The following is a 12,292-nucleotide window of genomic DNA, read 5'->3' on the forward strand; positions in this document are numbered from 1 at the left end:
TGTACTGGGTGCGCATGTATGCCTGTGCTTGGGTGAGTGTGAGTGGTAGGTGCCAGTGTCATGCTTACACATGTGTGTGTGCATTTCCAGTTTGTATTGGCACATGATGGCCAGATTACAGAGGATATTCCCAGTTAGCAGTCGGTTTCATCACTTAATCATGTGCTAGGTACTCTCCACCTGTCTCACACAGTCCTATGGGGTAGTTACTCCCATTACTCTCTCAGAGAATGGGAGTAACTAGACTCAGTCTGCACGGTGTTCAGTCCTGATGCTACACCTCCTTTTGGCGGCATAGTCCTGCTTGTATGCTGGGCCAGGCTCCAAGGACCCAGCTGGAGGGGGCAATTCTGCACTCTTTCCCCTCACCTGGCTCCCCAGATGGGAAATGTGGAGTTCATTCCTTCCAATGTTATTGACCTGGGGAGGCCCAGCAATGCACACATAGTAAAATTTTTAAGTCTTCATGCAACTTGTCCCCGTTACTGTTTGAAATGGCTTCTCTGTTGCTCACAGCACTCCTTGTCTTGATGGGCCCTGGAGCAGGTTGAGGTACCTATTCCTTTCCATTTGGAGAAAGGGGCCCTGCCTCAGACACATGCTGCCACCTCATCCACCCATACAACTGCTGCCTTCCCTGCCTAATGCAGACATAGCCACGGACATTCCAAGTCTTGTAGGTGGCTGGGTTGGGGGCAGGAGCAGGTTGTGGAGGGAATGTCTAATGTGTACTGGGCACAGGGGGAGCAGAGTGTCACTGCAGATATGGAGAGGGCTCTGCACTGTGGCCACTGCTGCAGGAGGTGACTCAGGAGGACATGTGGTTAAGTGCAGCAAAAGCCTTTTTTTTTTTTTTTACTGTGTGGTTGCCTCACACTTGCGCCCCCAACTGGGGACCTGACGTGCAACCTAGTCATGTGCCCTGACTGGGAATTGAACCAGCAACACTTGGTTCGCAGGCCAACGCTCAATCCACTGAGCCACAGCAGCTAGGGCTGCAAAAGCCTTTTAAAGTGTACAAACTCAGAAAAAAAACAAAACCAAGGAAATGACACCGCCCCCCCCAAATCATCCATTGTTGTTTACAAGAGATGTTACCTTAATGCTGAGGGCATGGGTTAGTTAAGAAAAATAGAAAAAGATACACCTGCAAACTGAGAAAGCTGGGGAATGGTCGTGTTCCTATGAGACAAGGTAGACATTGAGACAAGGAGTGCTGTGAGGAACAGAGGAGCCATTTCAAATAGTAACGGGGACAAGTTGCAGGGGGCCTTAAAAATTTTACTATGTGTTCACGTGGCCCAAGAGCAAAATACACAAAGTGAGATTCACAGACCAGAAAGGAGAAGCAGCCAAATCCACAACTGTCGTTGGATCTTTGAGAACACACACCCCTCAAAGATCCAACTATGGCAGGTCAATGACTTAAAAGAAATCAGAGTGCACAGGTCATGTGTCCGGAAGTGTTTGCCCTGGCCCTTGCTAGGTCTCTGTAGTGTCTGCTGGGCAGCTGGAGTTGGAGTATCTGTGTGGCAGCTGCTTCTGAGCCTCCAAGCCTGTTTCCTCATCTATAAAAGGGAGACAGTCACAGGTGCCACCTTCTAGGGGCTGGTGAGGAGAGGTGTTCCTCAGTGCTCATTAGTGTGACTGCAGAGGGCCTGACACTCAGATCCTCCTCAGGACTGGCCATAGACAGCCCTCAACCCTGAGTTCCCTTCCTCTGGAAAGTGCCTTTGTAAAGGAGCCACTTCACCAAAGCCATGACCCAGGGGACCAGGGGCGACATTCAATTATTAGAAGGGTGTCTATACCCAAGAGCTGAGCAGGGCCTCAGTAATACTGCTTGGCAGCCCAGCTTGTCCACTTACCCCAGCTCCCTCTCCTTATTGACCTCAAGGGCACCTCCTAATAAATGTCCTGCAGGTTCATCTCTGCCTCAGACTTGGCTTCTCTGTTACTGTTATTATATCCTAGGCACTGTGAAAACCATAGCAACACCTAATCCATGCTTTCTGGGCTTATAGTCTAGCAGGAGAGCTGACATTGGAGCTCAGTTGTGAGGAGGCCCCTAGGAAGAGACCCTGGGAGCCCTCGGCTCCCAGGCTGTGGGGGCAAGGCTCCCCTGAGTTCAGGCTTATTCTGGGATCTGAGGGCTGAGCCAGAGATAGCCAGGTAAAGTGGCCACTTTGCTTATAGTGTTTATAGCAAGGGCAAAGAACTGGAAATAACCTAAATGTCCAACAATAGGGGATAAAATATGATTTCACTGCTGGGATTATACCCTAAGAAACCTGCGTCACCAATCCAAAAGAACCTCTGCACCCCTATGTTCCTAGCAGTGCTATTTACAATAGCCAAGTGCTGGAAGCAGCGTAAGTGCCCGTCTGTAGATGAGTGGATCAAAAAACGAACATTTACACAATGGGATACTACACAGAAAGAAAGAAGGAAGTCCTGCCTTTTGCAACAGCATGGATGGAACTGGAGAGTATTATGCTAAGTGAAATAAGATAGTTGGTGAGAGACAGATACCATAGGATCTCACCTATAACAGGAATCTAATGAATAAAATAAACTAAAAAACAAAATAGAACCGCAGGCATGGAAATGTGGAACAGACCGACAGTGACCAGAGGGGAAGGGATCAGGGGACAATGGTGGAAAGAAGGGGAAGGGACTAGTCAGAGAACATGTGTGAATGACCCATGGACATGGACAACAGTGTGGGGACTGACTGTGGGAGTGGGGTGTGGGCTGGGTGGAGGAGGGCAAGGGGGGAAAAATAAGGACAACTATAATAGAATGACAATTTTAAAATATTTTAAAAATAAAAAAATTTTTAAAAGATACCTCTGCAGCCACTAACAGTGACGTGCAGTATAGTTATTAACATGGAAGTCATACACTACTTTAAGAAAATAAATAGTATATTCTGTGTGACCTATTCTTTCGATGAAAACATATCACCTAGACATATGTAAAAATATACACACATACACAAAGAATTATATACATCAAAATGTTATAGAGGACAGAATGATTATATTATGGGTTTGTTTCTTTAAAGATAGTTAACTCTTGTTCTAAATTGACCTGAACATTTTTATAAAATAGCCCCCAAGCTCAACTCCTCTTGAATGCCCTTGGTGGATGCAGCCCTCCATGGCCTGGGCCCTGGGTCAAGGCAGCCCATTGTCCTGTCTTCACAAAGGCTGTGGGGTCCAGTGTTTGCCCCTTGGCAGAGTCTGGATCTCCTTGAATAAGGAGTTGGGGTTCTTTTACCTGCTGAGCAGGGGCAGTGAAGCTAGGAGAGGAATAAGGCAGGGCCCAAAGTGTGCCAGGACGGAGGCCCCCAGAGGAATGGCGGTAGGGGTGTCCTTAGTTATTCATCTTATGAACAACAAACATTAGCATTGAATGCCTGCTATGTGCAGTCATGGTTCTAGAGGTGGAGATGCAGCATTGAGCAAAACAGGGACCCTGCACCCAGGAGTTTGGAGATCCAAGAGAGACAAGATAAAATCAATGCTACAGGATGTTTTGCAATGGGGGGAAATTGGGGGGCCCAGGAGCACCATGGGTAGAGGTTTCCATTTCCAGGGAAGACAAGACACCTACACCCCGATTTCCTAGGGGTTCCCATTCCCAGACAAGGCAGCTGCCAGCATCTCCATGGCCTGGGAACCAGCACAGCCAATTCCAGGTTACTCTTAAGGAAAAATATTTCCACTTCATACCTGATAACGTGCCTCATTAAATTTAATGGGCCATTTATTCCTATTAAATAAACATCAACTAATTATAAAAAACATATTTGCTGAAGTTTATGGAACAAATAAACCAATTACATGGTTATTCACCCTCAAAACACATAGCAATGAAAGGTGCAGACCACAATGGAGGGGTTGGGACAGCTAGTGGAGTACCTGGAACTCAGAGTCCCAACCCCTCCCCACTTCCTTTCTAGAGCTCAGTGGGCTTCAAGAAAGTGTCCTGGAGAACTGGGCAGACTGGAACCCAGACAGGAGCTGACTTAGGCCCTTAGGGCAAGTGATGGAACCCTAGCTCAAACTACTTAAAAAGAGTGTTGTTGCCTCCTGTGATTGAAAAGCCCAGAAGGTAGCCTCAGGCATGGGTAGATCTCAGAGCTTAAACAGTGATTGGGACTTGGTCTGTCTCCTTCTATCCCAGGTCTGTCCTCTATATGGCCTTCATTCTTGGGCTTCATGAAGTGCCCCAATGATTCATGCCTTATAGAGTTTCTCTTTCCGTAGTGATATCAGGAACCTCTTAGGGGAGGCCAGTAAATATATGAAAAAATGTTCCAAATCTTTATGACTCATCAGGAAAATGCAAAATAAAACCACAAAGAAGTACTCTGCACAACCATCCACTGGCTGAACTTACAAGAACAGACAATACCAGATACTGGTGAGATGAGCAAACACCGGGGCCCTTATGCACTGCTGCTAAGAATGCAAAATGATTAAACTACTTTGGAAAAATGGTTTGGCAGTTTCTTATAAAGTTAAACATACAACCTACACTCTGATGCAGCAAATTTACTCCTGGGTCAATATCCAAGAGAATGAATTGCATGATGTCTAGATGGTACACAGGAAAATGTTCCTATTCCTAACAGCCTAAATGTCTATGGACAGTAGAATGGGTAGGTTGTTGTTTATACAACAAAATACTACGTAGCAATGAAAAGAACAAACTAGAAAGCCCTGGCTGCTGTGGCTCAGTGGATTGAGCGTCGGCCTGCGAGCCAAGTGTCGCTGGTTCGATTCCCAGTCAGGGCACATGACTAAGTTGCACGTCAGGTCCCCAGTTGGTGGCACAAGTGAGGCAACCACACAGTGATGGTTCTCTCCCTCTCTTTCTCCTTTCCCCTCTCTCTAAAAATAAATAAACAAATTAATTAATTTAAAAAAAGAAAAGAACAAACTAGAACTCCCATAATGACAAAACTAAATCTCACATCTCATGGAGAGAGAAAAACCAGATAGGGGAGTCCATGCTTCCTTTAGCTTCCTAATAAATGACCGCAAACCAGCTACTTACAACCACGTGGTCCTGGGTCAGCCCTGGCATGGCTGATCCTGTCCCCTGCTCGGGACTCAGGAGGAAACAGTCAGGGCATAGCCAGGCTGGGATCCTCTCCCAAATTCCCCTGGCTCTAGGCAGATCTCCTTCCCTTGTGACTGTCAAATGAAGGGTACTCCAGTCCCCGGCCACATGACTCACAGGTCCTCCCTCAAAAGGGTACTCACTTCTTCAAAGCCAGTGAAGGCAATTCTCATATGACCATGAGGGAGAGAGGTCCCTCAGTTTTGCCCTAGCCTATTGGTTAGAAGCTAGTCACACACTTTTGGGAAGAGTTACACAAAACTGTGACTCACTGGAGGGCAGTTCTAGAGGATTCCATTTCTACCAAGTTCAAGAGTGAGAGGGCAGTATCTTGAGGTAGATCTTGGGGAATTATCTCCAAAAATGCGTTGGTAAGAGAAAAGAAAAAAGAAAGAAAATGAAGGAGGTCCAGAACAAGGTGTACAGTTTGTATTTTTTGAAAAAACAGGCAAGAATATCCATGGGTGTCCACATTTGCTTGTAGCAGTGTACCATGTCTCTGAGCTGAGGGCCTGGCAGGAAGGAGACTAATTTTTCATTGTGTATCCTTGTGTATGCTACTTGGATTCTTTTTACCTTGAGCATGTATTTTTAATAATTAAAAGGCCTGTTTTAATTGTTAAAGAAAATGATCAGACCTCTTGGAAGGTAAACGGTTCTGGAGGCAGCTGCAGCTGCCACACCGGTGGGGTTGTCTCCACCTGATCCCTACCTTGCTGTGGAGAAGTAAGAGGTCGTTCACATGACTCCAATCAGTCCAGTAAGCTGCCAGGGTCTTCGCCAACAGATAGGGAGAACACATCTGAGAGAATTCACACAGGGGACAGTGGAGCCAAGAAATAGACACCTGTTGACATTACTGGGCAAGACGTCTTTGGACCTTTCAGAGAAGTCATTGAATGTACCTCTGGATGAAGCAAAGTTAGATTTTTGTTAAGACTGGTCCTATTCATTATTTATGTCTGGTGTCCACTGTGATTGGCTGTTAAGTATTTTGAATGTCGCCACTGGTGTTTGTCCTTCAACCAAAACACTCTGCCTGTTCTAGAGGGAGTTTTCAGTGAGCGGGACGTGACCCGGGTGGCATGGGTTCAGGTCCAGCCCCTCTCCAGCCTTGCCCTGCTGCCCCCTTCTCCTCGTGGGGCCTGTGCCATGCTCCTGGGACTGAGGCCCAAGATAACCAGTTCCATGACTGGCTGTGGTCTTACCGACCAAAGACACAGGAGAGATGGGCTGGGCTCATCCGCTCCTCACACATTCCCCGCCAGGGGCCCCGTGACACCTATGCTTCTGACCTGGTGGGGATGCAAGCCTAGAAATGGTGACATCAAAGCTGAGGTTCAGGGCCCATGAGCCCAGTGCTATTCCTAACCAGGCAAGTGGGTGGGTGCTTCAGGGTGGCCTGCCCAGAAAAGGAGGAGTCTGTGCTGGGGCTGGCCGGAAAAGGTCAGCAGGGTGACTTCAGAGACAGAGGGAAGAAACATCACGTGGAAAGCTCATGGTAAATTAGGGAAATCACAAAAATCCCCTATGAGGAAATGTGGAAGGCAGGAAGAGGGGGTGAAGGAGGCAACTGGCATGGCTGGGGCTGCTGCAGAGGCCTGGCTTGTGGTGGTCAAACACGGACTGCAGCATGCTCAGCATGTCCCCTGGGCAACGTCACTTTACTTCTTCATGCCTCAACTTCCTCATTGGTGAAAAGGGGCAGTCATAGCCCCTCTCTAGTCAGTGATATTGAGAGCTGAATGAGGTGCCTCAGGGAGAGCTCTCTGCCTGGGGGATGCCCAGTGTTTTCTCTCGTCCTCACGGTAACTCTGGGAGCAGATGCCATTTGCCGCATGAGCCAGAAAAAGGCACTGAAGGAGGGGGACATGACTTGAGTGAAGCCCAGGGCGGATTGGGACCTGTATTTCTGACTCTGAAGACTGCTCTGTTAGATGGGAGGGTTTTCCCAGGAGGGGACACAGGTAGTTCAAAAAGATTCCCCAGAAATGTCAACTTCCCTTTCATCTCCAATCCTACCCTTGAGGTATGCATGGAACTGGGCATGGCCAGGAGTTTCAAAAGAGCTCTCTGGAGATGGGTTGGGATCGAATGGCTGGAAGAGGGCATGTCCCAGCCAAGGCCACAAACACTGGAGCAGAGACCAGCTTTTCCTGTTGTACCCTCCAAATTTTCCACAGAAATTATGAGAAAGAATAAAGGTTGCTGTCATAAGCCATTAAATTTTAGGATGATTTGTTATGCAGCAATAGATAGCAAACACTTCCTACAACCCTTATATAATATACACTACTCTGTGTACTCATAATATAGAAAGATGAAGTCCCTGTCTTCATGGGGTGTGCATTCCAGAAGTGGTGGATAATAAACCATCATCCCTTATACCAAAAAGTTTGGATTCAGTTTCCCATCAGGGCACATACCTAAGTTATGGGTTTGATTCCTGGTCTGGGTGCATATGGGAGGCAACCAATTGATGTTTCTCTCTCACATATCTCTCTCTCTCACTCTCTTTCTCTCCCCACCCCACCCCTCTCTCTCCCCCTTCCTCTCTAAAATTAATAAACATATCCCTGGGTAAGGATTTTTTTTTAAAGCAGCCAAAGTACCTTGAAATAATAATGACAGCTTGACAAGAAGTTGGAAAGAATACAGAGAGATCGCACATATCTTCCCCTAACCTCCCCCAGAGGTTATGTTTTATGGAACTATAATGCGATATGGAAACCAAGACACTGACATTGATACAATGTGTGTGTTTAGTTTTGTGATCTTTATCACAAGTAGATTCAGAAACCATCCTCCGATTAAGTTAGAATGTTCCCTCCCTTATAATGATATTTAGTGTCACGCTTCCTTCCCTGCACCATTCCTCACTCCTGTCAAACTCTAATCTGTTCTTCGTCCCTGAAGTTTTGTCATTTGGAAAAATGTTATGTATATGTAGTTGTACTATTTTCATTTTCTATGATTATTGATATATTAGGGCTGTTTCATTTTTTTGTTTTGTTTGTTCCTTTTTTCTTTCTGTTTCTTTTTCCTTCTTCCTATGGGTTACTTGAATGCATTTTAGAATTCCATTTTGGTTTATCTGTAGTGTTTTGAATGTATCTGTTGGCATAGATTCTTATACTTGCTCTAAGGATTACAGTCTACATATGTTCTTATCACAGTCCAGTGTTTTTAACAGTTTGAATGATGTGTAGAAATATTATCTTTTTATATCTCTTTACCCTCTCACATTTATAATATGATTATCCGAGATATTCCCTCTAACTACACTAAGACATGAGACAGTGGTATAATTTTTGCTTCAACAATCCAATGCAACTTCAAAACTTCAGGACAAAAGTCCATTGTTCTTTCTTCCTTCCTGTGTCCCAACATCCCTTCTTTTATAATTTTTTTTTCTTTTGGAGAACTTCAGTTAGTCATTCTGTCAGAGTAGTTCTGATGTTGACAAATTCTCTTACTTTCCCTTCATGTGAGAATGTCTTGACTTCCCTCATTCCTAAATGATATTTTCACTAGTTATAGAATTCATGGACAACAGTTCTTTTCTTTCAGCACTTAATAATATCATTCCATTTCCTTCCAGCGTCCATAGTTTCTGACCAGAGATCCACATTATTTCAACTGTTTTCTTGTACAGGTAGGGAAGTCATTTCTCTGTTGCTGCTTTCGAGGTGTTTTTGTCTTTGGTTTTTGGAAGTTGGATGGTGATGATGTATCTTTGCATGAATTTCTTTGAGTTTTACCATTTTTTAATTCCTTTGGCCCCTTGAATATGTAGGTTTGTGTCCTTTGCCAAATTTCGTAACTTCCCAACCATTATTTTTTTTATTACTCCCATCCTCTTATCTCCTTTTTTTCTAGGACTCCTTCAATGGCAAGAATGTTAGATCTTCTGTTATATTTCCCAAGCTCTAGAGGCTCTTCTGCTTTTTCTCCTCATTCTATTTTTCCCTGTGTTTCAAACTACATAATTTCTATTGCTCTGTCTTCACTGTTTCTTTCCTTTTTCTCCTCTGTTCTGCTGTGGGTCATCTATTGAGCTTATTCTGATTTTAATTTTAAAAAATTTAAAATATCCATTTGATTCTTCTTTGTAGTTTGATTTTCTTGCTGAGAGTTTCTATATTTTCATTTGTTTCAAGCCTGTTCATAATTGCTCATCAGAGCCTTTTTAAAATGATGGCTACTTTAAAATCCTTGTAGATAATTTCAACATCTGTGTCACCTTAGTGCTGGCATCTGTTGACTATGTTATTTTCAAACAAGCTGAGCTTTCCCTGGTGTTTGCTATGATGAGTGACTTTTGATTAGGTCCCACACATTTGGGGTACTGTGTGCTGAGACCCTGGGTTGCATCTCAGCCTTTGATTTTGTAGCTTGCCTCTTCAGACCCTGCATGTGTGGGGCAAAGAGGGCACAGTTCTGTTACTTTTGGGTAGGAGGATATGTTCAACTCCATCACTTCAGCCCAAGGAATTTTAACACAATGAGAAAACCCGCACTGCTTTCCTGACCCCTGGGGTTCTGACTCTTGAGGCTGTGGGATGCAAGCGCAAGGGGTGGCTTTTCCAGAGGCAACAGCTCTAGAAAGCACTCCCATCCTTGGGGACATCATGTGCAGCCTGACTCTGAGCCTTAAGGTGACAAGCACCCACCCTGGGCCTCCTGGGCATAGTGGTGCTGTGGGAGCTAGACCAAACCAGAGCCTGAAAACTGGAGATCTCCTGGGTGGGTTCTTCTCACTGGCGTGTCTTTTTCGCTCGACACTTGCCCAAGAGCATGTCCGTGCTTTCCGCAGCTGCCCCCCAGCCCGCTGCCCACTCTAGCCCTCATCAGCTTTTAGATCCAACCTGCCTTGGTCTTTACGTCCACCACCTATTTGGACCCTGAAGTCATCTGAATTTGCAGTCTCAGGACAAGGCAATGCTGACCCCCTCCGCTGCCCTCAGGAAGTGTCTATGGAGTTGTGGGTGGGGAGCTCTGCTACTGTGTCTTTTGTGCAGTGTAGTGCTGATAGTAACCTGGTTGCATCCTCAAGGCCAGAGGAGAGCTGGTGACAGACCTAAGCCCACACTAGTCACAGCTGGCACAGAGAGAGGCAGGAAGCCTGAGGAGGGCTCGTGAGTGTGGGGGCTTGTGGTCAGGGAGACATTCTGGAGGAAGGAGAGTTGGGAGCATGGGCCTTAAAAGATGGAACAAAGAGGTGGGGGCACTCCTGGACAAAGGCACAGCATGGGAAAAGAGCTGATATACAAAGGCATCTTTGGAGTAAGAATCTCAGCATGGCCTTCTGCAGGATTCAAGTCAGCAGAGTAGGTGAAAGTTACACTCATCTCCTCCCAGGACCAAAGTGGATTTACAACTAAATTATAGGACAAACAGCCTGAATAACCAACTAAAGACTAGCTGAACAAAAGTCTTATAACCAAGGATTTACAGAAGAAGCTACATGAAGATTGATTGAAAGGGCTGATGCTGGGCCCACATGTGACAGTTAAAAACCTGGAGTGATATCTCAGCTGCAAAGGTACCCCCTGAGGAATGTGAGGTCTCAACACCTGGGCTACCCAGACTGGAGCACCAGGCTGTGAAAATCAGAAGGGATTCTGTCCATCAGGGAGAGACAGGAGTCTGCTAGAAACCTAAGTGCCCTCTTAAAGGGCTAGCACACAAAATCTCATTTGCAGCCACTTACCCTGGGTTCCAGTAGAGGAAAGGCAGCTTAGAAAATTGTGTGGCTTCAGGGAAAAGTTGAAAGGACAGCTCCCAAGGTCCCTGTATTGAGGCCTTCACCTATGTCACCCACAGACACCATCTTCCCAGGGTCAAGCACTCCCCTCCGTACAACTCCTTGTGGCCCCATGCTGCCAAGCTTATACCCTGCAGATGTATCTGCTGGCTGCCACTAGCCTGGGACTAGTGGTACAAACTTTCTTGGAGGGCTCTTAGGGAGGTCTGGTGGACTTGGGGTGTCAGAGAGGAACAGGGAAACATTGAGTTCTTTAGCTCTAGGGTGAAGACCATTCCCCCCGCACACACTGGACCAGTGCCACCCTGCCCCTCCCCCTGCCATAGAAGATCCACTAGCCCCATATTCCCAACTGTCTAAGGCCCTGCTGTATGAAACTCTAGCCCTGCAAAGGAGTGAGCTCGTTGCTAGCAGCCTGGGACTATGGTGCAGAATTTCTTGGAAGGCCCTTGAGGAGGTCTGCACAAACTTAGGGTGGGCTGGCAGAAACTCGGTTTTGTGGCTGTAGAGCAAGGGCCATTTTTTCCTTGCACTACCACCACCATTCCTGTGCAGAGCCGTCCCTCCACACAGTCAAATATTGGTTTGCTTTTGCCTGAGGAACTCTGCTGGCCTCACCCTGATAACTCCCCAAAATCCCACCCCACCACAGAGATCCTCAGGCCCACAGTGGGTGTCAGCTGACCTTGGTATACTCTGAAACTTTTGCTGAGTAGCCTCAGACTCAACACTGGCACCAACTTTGAATCTGTATCAACCTGGTGAACACCACTAAGTCCTACCTGGTGACTCACTGAGAACCTACCTCATGCAACTGGCAAACTGCCAGAGGCGCTTTCAGTGACTGAGACTAACAGACATCCAGAAGGCAGAAGCAGGTGAAGGCAGATCTCAGGGTGCCTTGGGGCTTTTGTTGACCTGCCCTCAGGTTTGCTGCTAGTGGGAGCTGGCCTGGGTATTCAGCTTGGCCCCTCTTATGTACACCCAGGCCCAGGAGATGCAGCCACAAACTGTGAATTGCTATGTAACTCCAAACTGGTATCCCAAGGCTGGTTACAGGCATTGCCTGCTATTGACCTACACCAGAATCCCTCCCAAGAGGCCCCAGAATCAACAAACCTGGTGGTGAGCTTCAGACCACATCAGAACACAATCCAATTAACTTCACAGTGCACACCATAAGGGAGATCTCAGCAGGCACCAGACCCTGATAGGGTGAATTCTGTTTTGTGAGGTCAGTCCCCACACAGAAAATGTGGTCAGGGTCAGTCCTCATAGTAAGCCAGTGCGAGGGTCAACCCCACCAAAGGATGAGCCAACAGCAATCAAGATGCAATACAACAGGAGAACTCGCACAACCTACACAAGGAACATTCCTTGAGCTTCTAGCAC

This window comes from Furipterus horrens, unplaced genomic scaffold, assembly GCF_987537825.1.
Source record: "Furipterus horrens unplaced genomic scaffold, mFurHor1.1.pri manual_scaffold_8, whole genome shotgun sequence".
Classification (NCBI taxonomy): domain Eukaryota; kingdom Metazoa; phylum Chordata; class Mammalia; order Chiroptera; family Furipteridae; genus Furipterus; species Furipterus horrens.